The sequence below is a fragment of the Panthera tigris genome, chromosome B2, assembly GCF_018350195.1.
Source record: "Panthera tigris isolate Pti1 chromosome B2, P.tigris_Pti1_mat1.1, whole genome shotgun sequence".
Taxonomy (NCBI): Eukaryota; Metazoa; Chordata; class Mammalia; order Carnivora; family Felidae; genus Panthera; species Panthera tigris.
In genome coordinates this window covers 21,356,262-21,377,641 of record NC_056664.1, presented here as the reverse complement: position 1 = coordinate 21,377,641, position 21,380 = coordinate 21,356,262, and the positions used below count along the sequence as shown (strand labels likewise).

General features: G+C 48.1%; 1 protein-coding gene across 7 annotated transcripts in view; it reads left to right on the top strand.

The window, feature by feature from the left end:
- RREB1 (ras responsive element binding protein 1) overlaps positions 1–21,380 on the top strand; it is a 133,688-nt gene that overhangs the window by 40,948 nt on the left and 71,360 nt on the right. For all 7 annotated transcript variants that reach the window (XM_042985782.1, XM_042985784.1, XM_042985777.1 and 4 more), the window contains exon 2: positions 20,908–21,022. The gene's annotated coding sequence lies outside the window, so the exon portion shown is untranslated. The remainder of the gene's footprint in view (positions 1–20,907; positions 21,023–21,380) is intronic.

The window sequence follows — 21,380 nt, the reverse complement described above, 5'->3', positions numbered from 1 at the left end:
GTTGGCAACTGTTACATAATCCTGTTGCGATGAAAAGTTTTTAAATTTGGTAAGGAAGAGCTCCCAAATGGGAGGTTAAAAAAACAAAACAAAACCAAATTCCTCTATTTTAATGAACAGAAGTGAATTGAGAATAGGGTAGAAATCCCAGCTAACTGATATTAGTATAAAATACTTCACATCTGTGTGTGATAGGTTGTACTTAATAAGACTGACTACTGATATAGAGGTTCTTTTCACAGCGAGTTGTCTTAGGTTAGGCTGAGGTATGCTGAAGTATGAAACCAACTTTAAAACCTCTGTGGCTCAACCTATGAAATGTCATTTCTTGTTCCTATGAAACTAGCACGGGACCAGCAGCCCTGTCCTGTGGCTCCCTTCCAGGCAGTGGCCCAGGGATCCAGGCCACTCTCATCTCCTAGCTGTCCTGCCATTGCACATGCTTCCAGGCAGCCCCAGGAAGGAGAGAGCGAGCAGATCACACGCCAGTGTGAAAAAGCTTCAGACTGGAAGTGATGCACGGGCCCTTGGCTCACAGCCCATTGGCCAGAACTTGTCATGTGATCTACCACCTGCCATGCAAAGTTGTAAGGGTACCAGGCAACGCGGAGGAACACATTGCTGTTCTCTGAACAAGACACCTCTTTGCCACAGGCATATTTGCCACTCTCCTTTCTTATTTCTCCTTAAAGCATACTGTGCACAGAAAGAAACTAGAGAAGGCTTAGGCCTCAAAGGTGGAATGTAAGAAGTGAACCATGCCACCGAGCTATGGCTCTGCAGTTGTGATCCCCAGGCCAGCAGCATCAGCATCACCTGGGAACTTGTTAGAAATGCAGGTGCTCAGGCCTCACCCCAGACCTCTGCTCCAGTAAGCTCTCTAGGTTCGTGCTCAAGTTTGAGAACCATTGCCTTGGATGAATGGAATGTCTTGTAGCACCAGTTGAACTGATAATTAGTGAATGAACTCTGAAGTGCCGATATGCACTTGCTAGTGTTTTTGTGCATTAAACTTACCCTCAGGTGTGAGCCCATGTAGGATAATAATAGCAAGCACTTAGTTTGTTAGACTCTTAACCTCACCGTGTTAAAGCACTTAACATATTGAACTCAGACGTTTCTCACAACGACCCTGTGAAGTAGGTATTATCATCATCTCCATCTTATAGATGAGGAAACTGAGGCAGAGAAGGGTTCTATAACCGTAACCGTCCAAGGGCGCTGCCATAAGGTCAAGCCACTCACCACAGCTGGCAAGCAGAAGAGGCGGGATTCAAACCCAAGAAGTGTGGCTCACAAGTCTGCTCCTTCACTGCTGTGCAGTTCTGCTGGCTGGTCTCCGGGTGGTAACCCCCCAGGCCCTGCAGTGGTTCTTCTCTTTTTCTTGGAGACCGGCTGTCAGAATGAGCAGGAAGTGCGGCGTGTCGGTGGCGGTTCACATTAGGGGTGAAGCCCCCCCACCCCCACCCCAGCAGCGTCAGTCGTTGGTGGTTTATGTGTGTGGCGGGCTGCGGACAGCGTGGGCCCAGTCCTGGAGATGCATGGCTGGGCAACAGTCGCCCAGTCATTTAACACTGAACAATAATAGAACGGGGTTGCTAGGGCTGGCACCCAGGTGTTGCTGGGAAGCATTTTCTCAGAGCAAGGTGGTCCAGTGGCACTGGAACATGTTTCTCCAGCTAACCCGTGTGCAAGCTTCAGGCGCTCGAGAGGCCCTTCTCAGGTCATTTTCTGTCATCCTCTGCCCTCCCAGATGCTCCTCTGAGGCCTCATTCCAGGAGGTGGTCTGAAGATAGTTTCTGTTCAGTTTTTATGATCAAGACTTAAGTTGTAATAGACACGATGTGGTTTTGCTTCCAAGAAAATTGGTGAAAAGGGTTCTCCTCCTTCCCACTGGGGAAAATCAGGAAGAGTGAGGTGCGATCTAACCTTTCGAATTTTGAACTGATGGCAAAGGATTTTCCAAATGACATTGAGAACTGCTTTTTAAGCAGTTCTGTTTCCTGGCATCCTTTAAAACTTGTCAATGATTAACTGCATTCACTGTCTTCCAGGTGGGTCTGTTATTTGTTGTTGTTTACGTGTACTTTGCTGGCCCCTGCACTTCCTTGCCTTCTTTGTCTCCCAGGCTCAGCAGGCTAGAACTGAGCCGGCTCTTTGGTAGCTCTGCCCTGGGCCGGTACCAGCTTCGACTCTAGGTAGAGGATAAAGATAGCATCACCCCTTTCGGTTTTCGTGTTGGCCAGGAACAGCTGCTACGCTTTGTATAGCTCTGAACCTAACATTTCATTGCAGAATTGCTGAAATTTTTAGTTTTCTGCAAGCCAGGGCTTAACCACGGGGTCTTTCACATTCAGACTTCAGAGTCTAGAATTTTCCTTTGAGAAACAGTTGCTTGCCTAGGAGTGTGGCGATGTAAGGGAACAGAGATGGGGGGGGAACTGTTTTGCATACATTGCTTTACAGATGCCGTTCCTTCTTTTCCTCTCCCTCACTTCAGATGGTTTAATTTGCTTAGGTGCTCTAACAGAGGTGTAGATAATTGAAGTAAATCTTGAGTCAGATCTAAACAAAAGAAGAAAGAACTGACCTAAAAAGAGCAACTGAACTCACGCTAATTGAATCACAGGGCCCTGTGCGCAGATTCGCCCAGACCAGCTTACCCTGAGGGGAAGGATGGGGGGGACCCTGTGCTGGCGGAGGGCTGCGTGCCCCTTAAGAACCAACTCCTGCGAGTCCCCCGTGCAGATTTCCCAACTCCTGCGAGTCCCCCGTGCAGATTTCCCGGCTGCATTCCGTACTGAGGCGCATCTGGGTTAGAAGTTCAGCTGGTGGGGGGGGCTACCATGAAAGCCATTTTGGGTTGGGCGTTTAGAAACGTTCAGAAAACGTTTCTGCCCCCTCAGAGACCTGGAGCCCTTGGTATTTGTAGATAGAATCCGCTTGTTTACTGTTTCGGAGAACAGCTACATGTATGATTTGGGCATCTGTTGGATGAAACCTGACAGGCTTGCCTCAAATCGCTGTAATAAAAGATGCCACCATTTGAAATGACACGGTGTTCCTTCCTTCTCCTTTGCCAGCTGTCCAGAGTGGGAAACAGGATGCCATCCTCCCCTGAGCGCCTTCTTATTCCAGAACACCTCCAGATCATGATCACGTGGTTGTAAATACCTAAGCTGAGAGCCATCCCTCTCCTCTCTTTAGCACCATTGTCCCTGGCTGTCCCTGGCCACTGGGGCCGCAGGGGAGGCCTTTACTTATCTATCTCTGCCTCTGTGCTCCCTCCCACCAGGTCCCTAGGGCCCTTGGGGCCCTGTGCTCCTTAAACCATCAATTCCCCTTTTCTCTTCCTCCTACTCACAGCATATCACCCCCTGTCTGTTTTCTTGAGATTACTAATCAGTAAAATATTTGAGTGCCTACTGTGTGTTCAAGATTAAGATCATACAACTTCCTTGAGCACCCTGTCAAATGGTTCTTTTCTGTACTCTCTCATCTTCCCGGACTCAGAAGGTTTATGCACCTTCCTTGCTAATGCTTTCACACTTATTTGGACACTACACTCTGCCCCTTCCTACCAGTCCTTTTTCCTATCTCTGTGGCTTAACCAGGGTGTTCCTGTCCCATCCTGGACCCTCTTTACTCTGACTCCCAGCTCAGTGAGTTCTGGCCTCGCCTCTCTCTGGCCAGCGAATCGCATGTGTGCTCAGAAGCTCTGACCCACAGACTAATCCCATAGTACCCAGACTTCCCCTTCTGATTCCTGTCATTTCTTCACTTTCCAGGTGTCTGTAAAAGAGCTTAGCTCTACTGCCTGCTTGGAAACCTTCTTCCCAGTCCCCATTCTAGGGCTGTAGGAAATCTAGCCTGTGTCAGGAGCCCCTTACTCTCTAGCTCCCTCCGTTCCATTGTACATCCAGCCTGCCTCTCTCTTTGTTCCCGTTTCCAGTCAGACCTCCCTCCCCTGCAGTCCCATTCCATGTTTGAACAAGTTCTCTGAAAACTGACATCATCTTCTCTGCCTACACCGAGCCCGCGGCCCCACCGCCCCAGCTTCCCGCAGCTCGCCCCCCACGCACCCTCTGTCAGCAGGACCTGCTTCCTGGGCTTTTCAGGGTCCCTTCTGTGTATGGGCTCCTTTCAGTCTCTCTTCCACCCCTCCTCCCCCTCCACTTACACCTACCAGTGTTCTCTCCCTGGACTTCTCACCTTAGTATCGCAAGGACAACACTTAATTCTCTTAACTTTTCATCATCTTTTTTTCTTCTTCTTTCACCCAGGTGGTGAGCTTCTAGAACACCCCCACACACACACACACACACACCCCAAGTCTAGTGGCAGAGCCATAGTTACCAGCTGAGGAGACCGACAAATGCATTTTTTATCATCACGAAGTATTTGAGGGCCGCAGGTGGAGTATTGTTTCCTCCAAATCATTGGAAGGGTGACTGCAGCTCCCATTTGTTAATTTTTTCAGACAGGTTTTTTTGTTTTGTTTTGTTTTTGTTTGTTTGTGTTGCTTTGTTTTAACCTCTAACCAACTTAAAGGCCAGAAAAAAATTGGTTTTCACCTTCAAAGGCTACATGAGGAAACAAGGAGCAAGCCAGTCCCCCTGCCCTATACCTTTAATCAGTCGCTTTTCCCACTCCCCTGGCTGTGACTCTTGAATTTTATAGTTGATATAATCCTCCCGTTTATAGCCAATTTATTTTATTTATGCATTGCAATTTAAGGAAGGACTATTTGGTGCATAGAGGGCCTCGGTTTTAATTCTTGGCTTCTATTTAAAAGGCTCACTCATGCCATTACCTTTTGTTAATTGCAAAACAAACATCCTCCCAAGACCACCCTCTATTCTGGGACCCCTTTGAGAGTCCCAGGAATTGCTAGTGTTTGGGCCACATTTACACCTCTACGTGGATCTTACAGAAAACCTCCTCGGTGCCTTTGATGGCCTAGAGGTGGTGGTAATATGCACTCAAAAATCTGTTTTAACCTAATGGTCAGCATCAGGAAACTAACTTGGTTTTAGCAGCTATTCCTAGAATTACTGGGGGAACAAAACAAAACCATGTAAATGCAGTGACATAAATGGAGATCACCATGATCTCTCCCCCACCCCCTTTCTGTAGCATGAATTCTGTTCTAACATTGGAACTGTTTACAGTAGGCATTGGAAAATCATTTTGGGGGATTGATTTCACTAACTTTTATTAAGTCACTGCCATGTGTTGGATCCTGTCGGAAGTGAATTACGTGATTGATCTCATCTTCACAAGAAAAAGGAACATTTGAAAATCTGATCAAATTTATGGACTATTACCCAAGAAATTCTACATACAGTTTCAACGGTATGAATCTTGTACTTGCCTGTAGAATGGGGCTTATCAACCTGAGCATATCACCCCTTGATCAGCGCATCCTTACTTAGAGTGTGCTAAAACAGATGCTCACTGTGTGCCAGGTACTGAGCTATAACTAAAGATCTCTAAATAGTGGGAGGGAGGCAGCAGAATGGTTTCATATCTTAAGAAGGAATGCAGTCCAATTATTTTCTTTTTCGTATATTAAAAAATTTTTTTCATATATAAATTTTTTAAATATTTATTCATTTTTGAAAGAGAGAGAGAGGGAGAGCAAGCAGGGGGTGGGGCAGAGAGAGGGAGACACAGAAACCGAAGCAGGCTCCAGGCTCTGAGTTGTCAGCACAGAGCCTGATGCACGGGGCTTGAACTCCCAACCTGTGAGGTCATGACCTGAGCCGAAGTCAGATGCTTAACCAGCTGAGCCACCCAGGTGCCCCTGAAAAAAAAAAATTAATTCTAAAAATCAAGTTTGCAGTGATATTATGCTTTCATTTTTTAAAAAAATCAGCATATTCCCGTGACATATATCTCATTTCACATTACATCTTCCAGACTTTGTCCATTAATACATTATCAAAACGTAGAATGCTTAAGTGTACTATCTTGCTTTTTAAACTTGATCTGATTTTGTAACCATTTTCCCATGTTTGCACACATTGACCTTCATGTTTGAGGTGGAACCAAGTCTGAGCAGGTTTGGGGTAGATGGGGCAGGGTGGTGATGACTCACCCAGAAGAAGTCAGTCTGGCTTAGGAGATGTCCCTCTGTTGTTGGTTTCATGGGTGATTTCCCTTTATACATTGACACTGATAAATACGGGGAAGAATAAAGGCTCGTTGCAAAGTTTATTACTTCTGGGATCAGCTCACTCCCCTCTCATGCCTGCAGGTAAAACCATACCAGATCATCTTTATTCCTGCTTTTAGGGCTTAAAAACTTCAGGAAGCAAACAATCTAGTAACCCAAGATTACTGGAGGGAAAAGAAAAAAAAAAAAAAAACTACCATAAACCTATGCTGTCCGGTACAACAGCTGGTAGCCACATGTGGCTATTTAAATTTAAATTAAACTTAAATAAAAATTTAAAACGTAGTTCCTTAGTTACATTAGTCTCCATTCAAGTGGTCAGTGGCCACGTGTGGTTAGCAGTTGCCATATTGGGTAGCACAGATAGAGGTCATTTTCATCGTTGGAGAACTTTCAACTGGACATCACTGCTCCAGACCCTATCAATTCAATAAAATGCTTTCCCCAGTATCTAACATGCTAGTTTTATATGATAGGCTCTTTGAAAGACAGAGGAGGATGGCTTTTGTTTTTCTCTTGTTTTACATGTGGTACAGTTTTGTGTAGACTTGTAATCTGTGAGTTAAGGCTCTCCAAGCACTTCCCCCAACATCAGCAGCTTATGTCAGTGTTCGTTAGCAGGGTCAATTTGACAATGACAATTTGACAATGAATACTTCTATTTACATGGCTACACATGTTATGTATTCCGTTCAAACACGAATGTTTCATCTTCCCGTGCCTGGCAGCCCCCTGCCCTCCTTTCCCACCTCCTCCAGAACCTTCTTTTTTCCCCATCTGCTCCCTTTCTGGCCACGGACGTTTTAGATTTTCTTTCGAGCGGAACTTTTCATCCTGCTTACTAGCCAGTCCCTTCCTGCTGCATTCTCTTTATTCTCTCCCGAACTGGGAATTTTTTCTGCATTTCTGTTGCCAGTGCAGGAAGCCCAACCTCTCCCTCACCCACAGCCTCACAACAATGTCAGTCCCTTGGTGACGTCTTCCTGGATCCCTGTGCTCCTCCCCTCTGTCTCTTAGACTGTATTGCAGTGGACTCCTAACTGGGTTATGTGCCTCTCATCGTCCCTTTCCTAAAATGCTGCCAAGAAGTTTTAAAAATATCGATCTGATTATTTCATCTCAGGATTTTTTTTTTTTTTAAAGGAAGGGGGATAGACCGTTAGTGGGTTTCCATAGTCATGGGATGAAGTTCATCCCCCTCGGATGGAACCTTGACGCCAGCATAGTCTTGCCACTGCATCTTTGCCCTCTGCCCTACTCCACTCTCCCTCTTCCAGCAACGCACTGGTATAGTCTGATGGCTCCCAAGGGTTTTATTTTCAGGGGCTAGAAAGCCAAGGCAAAACTTTTGCAGGTAGACACAGGGGATTGTCTTTTCTGTCTCTCTCTCTCTCTTGCCAAGTAAGGGTGTTAATAACCAGTCTCAACCATCTACTGTCTTTATCATCTCATTTTAAAATTTGAGGCACCTGACCCTAAGAAAAGAATGAATTCAGTACTGTGAGTATCTTAGTAAGTCGTATGGTTTTCTTTATTTGCTCCAGCATGGGTGAAAATGTAGGCATGTATGGGCCAGTGTTTTCGTGACACCGTGTACCATCCAGACATACCTCTTGAGTCTTCACGCATTTCCTTCTAACTGCTATGCCCTGTCTTCTGAAAGCCAGATCTTTCCTTTAAGCTCAGGTTTGCTTCTGCCCTACTGCCCTCACGCTTGATGACCTACCTCTCGGGAGGCTTGCAGCCCTAAAGTGTTTGGCTCACGATTCATTTTCCCTCAGATTAGAACTTATGTCCATGTGTCTTGTCTATCTCTGCAGCCCGAATGTGAGCCTTTGAGGCCTGGGGCTCTGTCTTAGAGTTCCTGGTGGTTCTCAAATCTTGAACATTAGCAGACTAATGTCTGAGAATGACCACCATCTTCTTTCAGGTTTTCACATTGATACGAAATCTTGCCCTACATCTAGGGCACAAAAACAGTATAGAACATCTTCAACAAGTTAACTCCTTGCAGAGAGAATGCACCTTTTCTGTGTACTGTCCTTAACTTTGACTTAAGTACAGTGAAAGCTGCAAGAATGGGGCCTGGAAGTCAAACCCCAGGAAAACGAGGAGACCCTTTTTTTTTTAAATGTTTCTTTATTTTTGAGAGAGAAAGAGCATGCACGCAAGTGGGGGAGGGGCAGAGAGAGAGAGGGAGACACAGAATCTGAAGCAGGCTCCAGGCTCTGAACTGTCAGCACAGAGCCCGATATGGGGCTCGAACCCACGAATCACGAGATCATGACCTGAGCCGAAGTCGGATGCTTAACCGACTAAGCCACCCAGGTGCCCTGAGACCCATTTTTTAAAAATGAAACCTGTCTGGTAGCTGAAGCCATCGAAATGACAAGTACAGAGACACTGTGATCGTTCTGAGCCTGGCAACTTTGAATGGATTACTGTGTCCCTTTGTTTTCTCTTTCTCCAAACTGGGGAAAAAAAAAAAAAAAAAAAACATTTGCCTAATGTGAATAATAGCATTTGACTATAAATTTGGGTTGTACAGGACACATGACTCATACCAGGAGCATGGTACTTTAAAGATCTTCATGTAAGATAGAACTGGAATTACTTTGCATATCTGTCTTCCAGACTGGATTCCCCTTAGAAGAATCTCGGCTGGTAGGGTTAAAAAAAAAAAAAAAAAAAAAAAAAGTTATCACAATTAGTAGTTTCTTGTGGGTGAAGCCTTAAAAGGATTATTCTTGCCTTGGCCAATGCATAACATTAGGGGTTAATTCCAAGTAATCAAAAGACAGTGGGGTTTTTTCCCTACATCTCTGTCTTTCCTGCAAACAGCAGTTTTACTATAGTCAGGTAGCAAACTGTTGTATAATCTCTCTCTCTCCCTCCCATCCACCCTGTTTTCTCTCCCTGCCATCCACCCCCATCCCCACCCCCACACCCCAGCCCTTAGGAAAACTCTGTTTCCAGATTGGGAACATGCCAGGATGTCACTGGCCTCTAATAGAGTTTATGGAAAAGTGTCAGTTACAATTCCAAATCTGTTAAGTAACCGGGGCCACTCTCTTGAGGTATATTTTGACTTCTGCGTCCTAGTTGTGGGGCCGGCAGAGTATGAAATTGGGTTTGTGTGAACATGTGTGTGCCTGGGTGTAGTGGACTACGTTTTCTTTCCAGAATCATAATGAAGCATCTTAAAGGGCTCTGAGAACGTTTCCTCAGGCATATTCAGTGAGCACGGTAGATGCCGTTGTTTCGCAAGTTTTTGCTTTTCTTTGTCTGTACCGGTTGTTCTGACTTCATGGCTGGGAGGAAATTGAGGACGTTGAAGAGTGCCTGCTGTTTGGCTTGTGGTGCCGAACCGGTTAGCTAGCTCCTGTTCTCAGATGGGCCAACAACAGGGCCAAGCCCCACAGCGGTGGGAGAGGGGACACGCAGAATGCAACCTCCTGGATTTTGCATGGGGATAGCGAGGCTGATCTGGTCTGCACACTCTTGTGTATTGTCTGGGCCTTGTAAAGGGAGATCCTAAAAATACCAGCCCCATCTTAGAGTGATGGCATAGAAATTTGTGTTGCGAATTTAATGTACAGCCTGGCTTCTGTCGCTCATTTGCCACCGTAACTCTCCACGGCCTTGCTTACTGTCGTCGCACCACCGTGTTCCCCGCTCCTCCCCCAGGCCTCTTACCTCAGAGATTCTGAGGAGCTAAGGGGTACTTAGGCAAGGAAGTTTTTCTTTGTCTTTTCTTTTCTTTTTTTTTTTTTAGTTGACTTTGTAAAGATTTTCTCTATACTCCAGAAACTCTGGTGGGCTGTTTTGAACATCTGATCTTATCATCCTCTAAACCCATTAACCTCACATATGCTGGTGTGAGGCCAAGAGAATGAACTCCTGGTCTTGAATGGCAGGGAGGCAGTGTCCTCTGTACTCTGGTGGGTGAATTCCTTCTGGTTCCCATAAGTGGCACACAGCCCCACAACTGCCTTGATCTGCTATGAAATGGGACTTTGCTGCCATTGCCAATCCTGGATGTTCACAGGGATGTTCATAGTGTTCAGCAGCAGGTGAAAGTCCTTTTGAGCCCGGACCTAGGCATCCCAGCAGAGTTGAGTCGCATACACAGAGTTAAGCCTGGAAGGACATCAGAGGTCATGGCCTGCCTTCTACACACGAAGGATCCAGTGTATTCCAGGCTTATGCAAGGAAGCACATGACATACAGATTGCTCTGGGTTCCAGTGGCTCAAGAATGGTATTAAATGCCACTGCATTATTATGATAATGACAGTGTTAACTCAGAGTTTAACTTGAGCTACCCTAAGTAACTTCTGGGGCTTCCGTACTTTGATGAAGTCAGCTCATATTTGCTGCCGACAAAAGGCAACTACATACGTGAGCCTGGAAAGTGAGTCCTCTTTCTTGGAAGCATCAAGCCGCTCCCACACGGAGGGACAGGGAGTCCTGGTACATTGGACTTGGAGGCTTTTAAAGTTGGAGCTGAAATGGATGCTGGGTAGGTGTTGCTCAGGCATTGTTCCAAGGTTCTGGAGGCCAGTAATACTTTAAACAAGTCAAACAGCCCCTCGAAGGGAGCTGCAGGAAATCCAGTCCTTGGCCTCATGTTGTTGCATGGTCAGCGGGAGATAAAAGGACAGACTGTTGGAGGCGAGGCCCCTCCTATCACTGGATGGCAAACTGTTAAGGGAAGATAAAAGGAAAAGAGTAGGGATGTTCTTTTTGAACAACGTGAGGGTGCCTTTATCACAGGCATTCAAGTAAAATGAAGGGGGTGAGCCAGAGAGCGTCAGCTTTATGATTGCAAGCGGGCTGAAGAACTCTGAGAAGCAGGACGTGGTTTCACAGCATCCTAAAACCATTTTGTGTCAGAATATTAGTGGATGCCAGTCTTTTTTCAACTGATATCCCCATTTGCCTGGGGACATTTGTATTACATACTGCTTAAGTTAAATGGGCCTGAGCCGGGCCCTCTAAACTTTGTGCTCCAGAAGTTTTCCCTGCAGGGGTGTCTGACCCCTGGAGACCCGGTGGAAGCATCAGACCGTCCTTGGGCCGAGCAGAAGAGCCCCGCACGGCTGTGTGTTCCCTGTGCTGCTGGCAAGGCGCACAGGCCAGCGCCGTTTGCTTTCTCAGTGACGTGTCTCCTCTTAGGCTCACTTCTGGTGCTGGCCCAATGCTCACTCAACTGGTGATCTCCCCTTTGAGATTGTCCTTTCTGTTCTTTGTCACTTAGGAAGGAAGTCTAGGGACTTGCAAAAGGTTCTTAAGGGTCAGGGTGGGGCTTTTAGTGTGAACCCACACTGAGGAGCCTGGGCCTGGCCAGTGCCCTGTGGGTGCTCAGTCACACAGAGACGAGCCGCGTGCTTTGGGCAACTCTATCCTTGTTTCGGACCCTGCTGGGCTGTTGAGAGCCGGGCCCTTTGTGTTGGTGCCACAGCAGCGCAATTAGACACCCTCCGGAGTCCAGGAGTGCAGTTGTCGGGAACTAATCACCCTCCTGGCGGGTCAGGGCAGAAACAGCCAGGAGGGCCCGTATGCCTCAGACTTCCTCCAGGACTGTGCTAATCTCCCTTCCTTCCGAGGTGCCTCTCTGTTGGTTGGCTCCTTAGTGCTGGGGCTGGGGGACCGGCCCCACTTGGCACCTTCCTCCCCAGTGCCTCATCCTGCCCTTGAATTAAGCTTTTGGTTTGGGCTCAGTGGACTTTAAGAAAAACCATGTGCTTGCTAATGTTTTTGATTGGTCGACTTGTGATAAACACTTATCAGCCTCTTATATCTCAGAGTATTTGTTTTTCTTCATAATTTCTTAGAGGCAAAACAGAGGGGGAAAGGTCACCCATTAGAGGGCATAGAGGGCAGGCCCACAGAGCTCCTGATAGTTTGGGCACGGTTGCTTCACCCAGCAGTCATTCTCAGCTGACGGTTTGTAATGTCTGATCACCCACTGTGAAATTTTGACCACAGCTGACCACTTTTCCAATGGGCAAGGGAAGAAGTGATCTCCTCCCTCTGCCTTCTCTGAGCTGTTAGGGTGGGTAGAAGCAGTTCGAACAACACTTTCTGTCTCCCATGAACTAATTTGGGTTTTATAAGGGGTGTCGTCTTGAAATGGCCCTAAATCCTGGGAATTTGAAGCCCCGGTCCCTGATTAATCACCTGCCCTAGGAATCCTTAGCTTGCATCCAGCCCCTCAGCAGGGAAAAGTGGAGAATCCTGTTCCTGCAGCCCCTTTCCCCAAGCATGTCAGAAAGGCCAGCCCTACACCTCATGGCCTGTTTAAGAGTTGCAGGATATTGCCTAAAACCCTTCTGCAAACGGCCGCTGAACTTTACTCCAGCCTCTCCTCCTCCGAGCTGTAATGTGACTGAAGGCAGCCAGACCCACTTCAGAGGAGAGTCTGGGAGTGACTGGGTGTCGGCTGCAGGACACTCAGGTTCCACAGCTGGGAGGGAAGAGGTGCTCAAGAAGGAAGAGCCAGCCCATCCCGGCGGGAGCCCGCAGCGCCAGCCTGCTTGATTAAGCAAATGCGAAGTTCCCCGGGATTTGTGTCAGACGCAGACTGAAGCTGGAGGGGTTTTATTTCCTGCTCTCCGTGTGACGTTGGCAGTGGCTCCTCTACCCCTCGCTGCTAACGGGATTGCGTTTGTGATGAATTATATCTCCTTGTTCAACATGGGGGCTGGAATGGAAATTTTTCAAGATCCCCCAACTGACCCCTGCCCTCCAAGCATTGGTGGTGCAGGAGGTGAGGCCCACGGATGAATCTAGGAGTTGGGGAGACTTGGCCCAGGGGCTAAATGAACTGGAATGTGAGGAGGTAAAGGGCATAACATAGATAGCTGGCATTGGTGGGCGCTGTACTGCCTGTTAAGTGTCTTAGTAGATACTCCTTTGACTGATCCTGGTTTTGTGAGAGCAGTATTACTAGCTTCATTTTCCAGATGCGGGCTGAGGCTCAGAGACTTAAAGTCTCTCCATTGGTGGCAAGCTGAGCTTCCAGTCCAAGACATCTTGCGCTCTTGATGCTCTGCTACTGTAATGTATTCTCCTCGTTCCTGCTTCTGGATCTTACAGGATTAGGGAGAAGGGACGGCCCTCTTCGAGGTACAGAATCTGAAAGTCAAAAGGAGGATCTAAATAATTTGGTCTCTCACCCTCTGCAAAACTGAGCTGTGGTGACTCCGCTTGAATACTTCCAGGGACAGCAAGCTCATGACTATGTTTCTTGGGGCCTCATTCCATCCGTGAGCAGCTCTGGTTGTTCAAGGCTCTGGTAAAAGGATTGTGGGGTCCCAGACCTGCTTCCTGGTGCCTCCCACCCAGATGTTGTTCCTGCCGTGGTGAACACATGAGAGGAGTGTGCCCCCTTTTCCAGAATATCTCCGGTTCCTTCAGCCATTTCTTGGTTTCCCCGACTTGGTTTCCCAGTCCTATAGCTTGCTAATTGCCCTTCTCTGAATGGTTTTTCCATGATCATCTTTGGTGCAGAGGAAGGTACCAGAGAATTTTGGAGTCCGACAACCCCAGGCTAGAATCCCAGCCCTGCCCCTCTAGGAGCTGCTTAATAGCCAGCCAGATAACCTCATCATTGCCTTGTAAGGTTTGGGGAAGGATTAAATATCCTCCCCAAGTGTGTGTGTGTGTGTGAAGTACCTCACACACTTTCCAGCCCGGAGTTTATGTCACAAATAGTTAATGCCCCCTAGTTATTGGGGAAGGAGGTACTCTGGAAGACATGTAATTGGATCTACACCAGACTTCTGATTTAAATCCTGTTTGCTCTTATGGCAGTGTTCTTCTTTCTTTAAATTACTCAGCCAAGGTGTGATGTGGAGGCCTCTCCCCACCCTTTCCTGATAAGCCAGCAGAGCAGATCTTAGGGTGGGGAGGGTGGGGGCTTCTAAATTCAGTTTCCTGCAGGGTGGGGGAGACATCTTCTGCCTTAGCCCAGGAAAGCCTGCCCTGCCCTGAGGGTAGGTGCCGGTACCCAGTGGGTCATCTGACCCTCTGCCCGGCTGGAGTGCTCCCTCAGTTAGGGCCTCCTGGCAGCCCGCCTCTTCTCTTCACCTGCTTCCTCAGGCAGAGTAGGGAGTCCTACACGGTTCTGCTAAGTTGGGCAAGATGGTGATGAAATACCAGATCCTGGTGGCCAGTTTAGGAGAAAAGACTAGCTCACCTGGAGAGAGGGACAGGGCCACGCTTGGTGGGCCACTGAGCCACCCTCCTCCCCCGCAAAAGGCCAGGGATCTGGGTAACAAATGGCTGCCATGTGGCAGCTGTGACGGCTTCGCGAGTCTGGCAGTAGTTAGATCCTGTCAGTAAGACGTGCTCCCGGGAGAAGAGCTGCAAGGAGTGGAGTCAGCTTCTTCACAGGCTAATTTACTGACAAAAGCTTATAAGCCGGACTTTGCCCCATTTCCCCCCTCTGAACAAGCCAGCTTCACTGTGGAGAGAGAGGTACGGGAAGAAGAGTGGGGTACCACAGGTGGTTTTATCTAGCACATACCAGAAAACCTCCCCATCTTCCCAGCAGTTTGTATTTAAATAGTAAATTTGATCTGACTCACGTAGTTAAGTTTGGTAAGCAAGAACCCTGTCTTCCAAGTCAACACTTGCCTCCCTGCTGAAATTGTATGTAATGTAACAATCAAAATGTCCAAGTGATTTTTAGTTTTAAAAGAGAAACTGCTTCCAGCATGGAACCCATCACTCTCCCCGAAGCCGAAGCCGCTCCTTCCCCACACGCTTTACTGAATATTAAAATGTTCCTGTACCTGAGGACAGTATTCCTTGTGAAAAGTCAGCAGCTTGTGGCATTGCCAGTATCCACGGGAGCACCTGAAACCTGATCAGTAAAGGGCAGCCGCTCTAGGCTGCAGGAATGATCTCTTGGATTTTTCCTTCCCCTTCCGAGGGGAAGAGACATTAAGAGACAAACTGCAGGAGACCATGAGCTAGTTCTGAAGCTGTTAGGGTTCTTTAGGATTGCCTTCCCTCAGAGTTCTCCTCCCCGACTCTTCCTTCTCTCCTGCCCCTTGTGGCCCTTGCTGCCAGGAGCAGCAGAGAAATTGTGGGGGGAGGGTGCCGTGAGGGGGTCCAGGACCACCAGAAATCCCGGCTGCAGCTTCAACTGTGGAGAACATCCTCCAGTACCCTTTCTGTGAGTGACAGCTTGGCCTGTGCTTTCTGGAGAGATGACTTCGAGGGCCCAGAGCTTCACAGAGGCCAGGCTGAGTGGTTTTGCTTCCCGCACACTGTAGGCCAGCCCTGCCCTGTCTGAAGTTCACATCTGACGTGTCCCTGTTCCTGAGCAGCTAAAATAGGCCCTGCATATTTAATCCCTCCCACACATATACTTTCCTTCCTTCCTTTTTCTTTCTTTCGTTCGTTCGTTCATTAGTTCGTTCGTTTGTTCGTTCGTTCATTCATTCATTCATTCATTCATTCATTCATCCATTCATAGTGGTGAATACAGCTGAAGTTAAAACTGAGATCTGTCTCCAGTGCCTTGATTTTTGCTCTGGGGCTATGCTAAAACAGTGGCTTCTCCCAAATCTTCACAGAAAGAAAGTTTCCCAGGGAGATCCTTCGTTTTATGTCCCCCCTCTTCCAGAATTCTACGTAAAGTTGAATGCTAGTTTTCAAGGCTGCATCCGAACCCCCCAAGAGCTAACATACAGGTTACAGGATCCATCCCTGGAGGTATTTCTGACATAGTCGTTCTGGCTTGGGGCCCAAGCACCTGTGTTTCTTTCTTCCTTTTGGTCTTATTGCAGTATCCTTGACACACAGCACTGGGTAAGTTTAAGGTGCACAGTGTAATGACCTGATTTTGCATATATTGAGAATCTGCATTTCTAGCAAAGGTCCGGGATGCCATGAGGACTACACTTTGGGGTGGCCGGTGCTGGAGGTTTAGTGGTAGTTAACTTCTCACTGACTGGATGAGGCCGAGATTTCCTTCACGTGGTATTCACTTCATTTTTGATCTGTGCGGTTCTGTCCGCTCCCTCTCCCAACCGTCTGTGTTCCTCTTCTCTGGCCCCCTCCCTGCCCTGCTACTTCCCCGCCACAGACACCTTGTTGGAACCCCAGGACCTGAAAGTGTAGACTTCCCCGTCAGAATTCCTCTCGCTCCAGGCCTGCATTCCATTTGCACGGAAGCAGGAGTGACCCAGAGGATACAGATTGCCTCTGAGCTCACATCGCTGGATCAGTTGGATCCAGCCATTGGACAGACTGGGCTATTTGGGATTTCAGGCAGAGGCTGGTGGCTTCCTTCCAGTTTCCTTCTCCTTCTAGAACACAAGGGTGTAGAATGTGGAGGTCCCCCCACCCCCATCCCTTTGCACAGCAAGGGCAGTGGTGAGTGCTTGCAGACCCTTACCCCATGTGGTGAACTTTTCAATCAGAGGTGGAAGTCCAGTCGTGTGTCCTCAGAGAGTGGAAGGCAGAGGTGAAGGTGTAAGGTGAGAGCTCCTTGCCCTCCCTAGAAATAGGCAAAAGTGGGAGGCCAGGTGCTGAGCCATCTGGAAGGGCAGAAATGCCTCAGAATATGATTGGGACAAGTCAGAGAATGTGTATCTATTCTCTCAAGCCCTGTGCCAGGAATTGCAAATTTTGTCTAAAAGAAGCTTAGTGGAGTTTAGAAACTAGATTTGCCTTGCTCTACCAGCATGATCTTAGGGGCAGTTGCTTAACCCCCTACACCTTAGTGTGCTCATCTGTACAGTGGAACCAGTACTCCTCTGTGTTGCTGGGAGGATTAAATGAGATACTGCACTTAGTGTGTGGCAAGTAGTGTTCAAAACTCATTAGCTGGTGTCATCATCATTAGTAGTATTAGTATTAATATTGCAGAGTTTTATAATAAAAACCATCGGGGGTTCCCCCAGAGGGAATGAGGGAAGCTTCGTGTGGAAGGTGGCCCCTGCAGGATTGGATTCGAGGAGACATACGTTCTGGAGGAAGAAACTGAATGGAGAGGTAATCATGGAGACTGGGCAGGAAGGCTAGAAGGTAAACTAAGGCCAGAGCCTGGAGAGCTTTGAGTGGCAGGTCAGAAAGTCTGACCACTTCCCACATATATGGTCCTGGGACCTGGGGTACTGCCCTGCCCCCTCCTCCTGACTTTCCTCTCCTAAACTTGGGCTTTGCCAAGCGGTGCATTCTCCACCGCCCACCTCGTCTCCTCACGCAGTGGGGTGAAGATCCAGAACTGGCAGGTGCAGCCCACGGTGCCCAGTTGTGCCCAGTCTGCTGGAGTGCTCTGTGCCACACTCCAAGGCTTCGTTTGACCAAAGCCCATGCCAGCGAGGGGGCAGGGTGGCCTGCCTGGGTTGCCGCCCTCTCCAAGGCACAGACTGAGCCCTACGCCAAGAAACACATCAACTTCCTGGAACTCAGAGCCGTCATCACAGCTGTGAGCTTTCAGAGCACACGCGAGGCTGTCCTGGTTAGAGGAGACCGTCTTGTCCCTAGGCTTGCAGGCCAAGGAGAACGGGCATTGCTGTGGTGCGACATCCAGCCTGGTCTGGTTTTGTCTCCAGCCTAGCTCAGATGGAGGAAAGAATGTTTCCTTCCTGATGGAGCCCATCCTAAGAGAGACGTCCTCGCTGCTTATAGAGCTCCCTTAGAAGCCAGAGCATTTTAGTATCTGAACTCCTTTTCACTCAGACTCTTTGAGACTCTCCTGGGTTGGCCCCACCCGGCCAGCTAGACCGTCCACTAGGCTGTTCCAGTCCACAGATCAACCATCTCAAGTATTGTGGTCCTCTGTAGGCTCAGCGCTGTCCGTGGGCCTCTGCTGTCATCCTAGGCATCTAACTTACCCCATCTGTCCTGCGGGCCTTAGGACAGATTGTAGATTTCACTGAAGAATCCTCTGGGTTTTCAGAAGCTGAGAAGCTTTGTTTCTAGACCATCTTCCCTTTTATCTTTCATCTCCTGCTTGCTATCGCTGTTGGACCTGGAGACAGACTCCTTAATCTTTTCTTTCTGGCTTTACATAGCATTGTCCCTTATCTGCTCAGGGGCTGGGGCTTGGGGGCTGGCCTTCCCTGCCCCCTCATCATCACAGATGGACCTCTGCCCACTCCAAGACATCTTGCTTCCATTGGATCTAGGCAGAGCCCGTGTGGGAATGCAAATCCAGAAATTCAGCATCCTCCCTTGGGAGGCCCCGAGACCACCCCTCTAAATTCCCAGCCTGTGCTGCAGTCACTTACCCCTGCGGGAATCACCTTCTAGAACAGAACCTCTCCTCACTAGGTCTTTTTTTCCCTTTTTCCTTCTTCTTCTTTTTTTTTTTTTCCCCGCTTTCCCTGAGGCGATGGTGATAGAGGTAAGGGGTATCTTGAATGTTCTTCCAAGAACTGTCCCGTACTTTTCCACTCGCTGAGTTCTGTGAATCCCTCAGGCCTGGTGGAACCCCAGACAAACAGGGTAGTGACTCTTGTTACTCAGCTAGAATTGCAAGACATTCTAAATATTCAAATCCTTTACATCCAAGATCAGAGGATGAAAGTTTCAGGGTCAAGTGTGTTGGGGTTGGCCCTCTCCCACCTTGGTTCCCCGTGTGTATTGAGATTACTCAGTGGACTTTTTAACAGTATCTTTTTTATTTTTATTTTTTTTTAACATTTTTTTTTTTTTAATTTATTTTTGGGACAGAGAGAGACAGAGCATGAACGGGGGAGGGGCAGAGAGAGAGGGAGACACAGAATCGGAAACAGGCTCCAGGCTCCGAGCCATCAGCCCAGAGCCTGACGCGGGGCTCGAACTCACGGACCGCGAGATCGTGACCTGGCTGAAGTCGGACGCTTAACCGACTGCGCCACCCAGGCGCCCCAACAGTATCTTTTTTAAATGAGGGAGGGAGGGAGTTCAAATTTTAATGAGAGTCTTAGTTATTATATTCTGAAAGTTTAAATTGCAGAGACTCATCTCTCTGATGTGTGTTTTTAACAATTATATATGGAACTGTAATTCACTTATTTGGAGATCGTGGTAGTTTCAAAAACAAAACAAAAAAACAAAAAACCATGGAGGTATTCCTCTTCAGACTTTCTTCCTAATAAAAGTTGCCACGAATGAAGAAATGAATAATAACAGGGAAATTTGGCTTGGTTTTTTTTTTTTTTTTGTTGGTTTTTTGTTTTTTTTTTTTTTGCGTGTTTTTTTTTTTTTTTTTCTTCCACAGTGTTTAATTTCGCCCCTAGGCATCTTTAAGTTTGGGTGGGGATGATCTGAAAAGATGTTTTGTTTGTGCATTTCTAAAACCTCATGGGCATTTTAATAAACTTGACTTGATTCAGAGTTTAAAGGAAGGTGGGTTAGATGTCAACTAAAACCAGGATTCTTATCCTGCTTATCCTCAGATGAGTGTCTGGGGCCCCTGAACTCTTGATGCGGAAGGGAAATGTCGACTGTAGAGTACGTGCACTTTCCTGTGGGAAGGTCCATAACTTTTATCACACCCTTCAGGAGGTTCTCATCCCCCAAAACCATTGAGAATTATTGGGGTAGTAAGAAGGATTCCTCAAGACTTACAGGGCCTCTGTCCCATTCAGGGGCTGTCCCTACAGTTACTCCTTATTTCTTGATACTTTCTTCAGAATCCAAAGAACTTTTCAAAAGAGAAGGGGGCAAAGAGAAAAGATGGAGAATCGAAGCAGTGAGGTGGAGGGAGAGTGTTTGTGGCCTCAGGAGCTTCTTGTCATGGGTCGGTGGCCCTTTCTCGCCCCAGCTGACCAGTCCTGCAGGGGGCTTGCCTGCCCTAGGTGCTCAGGAACTACAAAGTGAGGAACATTCAAGGTGATAACTAGGTGTGTGACAGGATTGAGCACCTTTCTCCAGACACTCCGAAAAGGGGGATACGAATGAAAAGGTGGGCCACGCCAGGGTTTCTCGGCAGGGCTTGATTTATGTCTTTCTCGATCTTCTCCGTTTAGCTGCGGGAAGCCATTTCCAGAAACCAAGAGAATGTGGCTGAAGGCTGCAGCTCTGGAAATCCTGCATTCCTTTGCTCGCTGACTTTGTAGAGGGCCAACTTGCTCCCAGGGAAGGGACTTGAGGCCCCTGCACCCCAGAGCAGACTCGCTCAGACTCCCCGAGGAGCCTGTGTCATTTGAAAAGCTTTCTGTATACCCCCTACCGAAAGGAGAAGATACGTGTTTGGTCCTATCTGAACCGTCATGGACACTTCCCCCATCACTCAGGAGAAGATGCTCTAATCTGTCCTTTACATTAAGAGACTGTTTGGTTCCATGGTGTTTACTCTCTTCAGCTGTCTTCTTTCCACTCTGCTGCTGATAGCACTTAGTGCTGTCTTGTTCTCCTCTGCCCTTGAAGCTGGCAGCATCAGCATCTGCTCTTAATATGCTCCTAGATGCCCAGAGCTCTGCCTGGGCCAGTGGTCCCAGCTGCCCTCATGTGATATGGCTCCTGACCTGCTGGGGCGTGCTAGGGGGTTCTTGCCTGTCCAAGGCACTCTCGACTCCGGTGGATGCTAGCGGGTAGCTCTGGGCGGAATCAGCCTCGGAGCCGGAAGGAAGCTTGCTTCTGCGTGCAGGCGGGGATGGGAAATGTTCTGTTGCCCTTAACTTGTGCTCTCCCGGATCCCCGGGAAAAGAGATCCGGACACAGGATCGTTTCTGCCTGGTCTTGACTCCCTCTTCATGCCACCTTTTCTCATTTTTGCAGGCTGCTCCGACTCTGTACTGCAGAAGTGGTGGCTTTGAGGTGTGACCCTGCCCACGCCTGGGCCAGCGTCTGCTCCTCGGTAAGGAGGGCCAGCTTGATAAGACGAAGAAAACAGGTCAGTTACACTTTATGGACTCCACTTGAGGCCCAGTAATTTCCAGTGTTGAGTCTTCCTTTCCCTCCCCTCCCCCCCCACATTCCCTATGGGTTGCCCTTTTTCTTCCCAAGGTCCTCCTGAGGCTTTGACGCAAAACCACAATGAAATTGTAACTCTGAGTTGCGAGCTCTTCTGATCCAGTGGGCCTGAAGTGTGGGATGAGAAATCTCAGAGGGTACTGGGTATTGGTCTCACAGGAAGGAGTGCTTCAGACAGCAGAGCCCTGCTTCTCCCTCCCCGCCGCCCCCTGTCGCCCAAATTCAGGCAGTTTGTGTTAAAAACTGGAATGCCAGGCCAGTCCACTTGGCCATGTGCA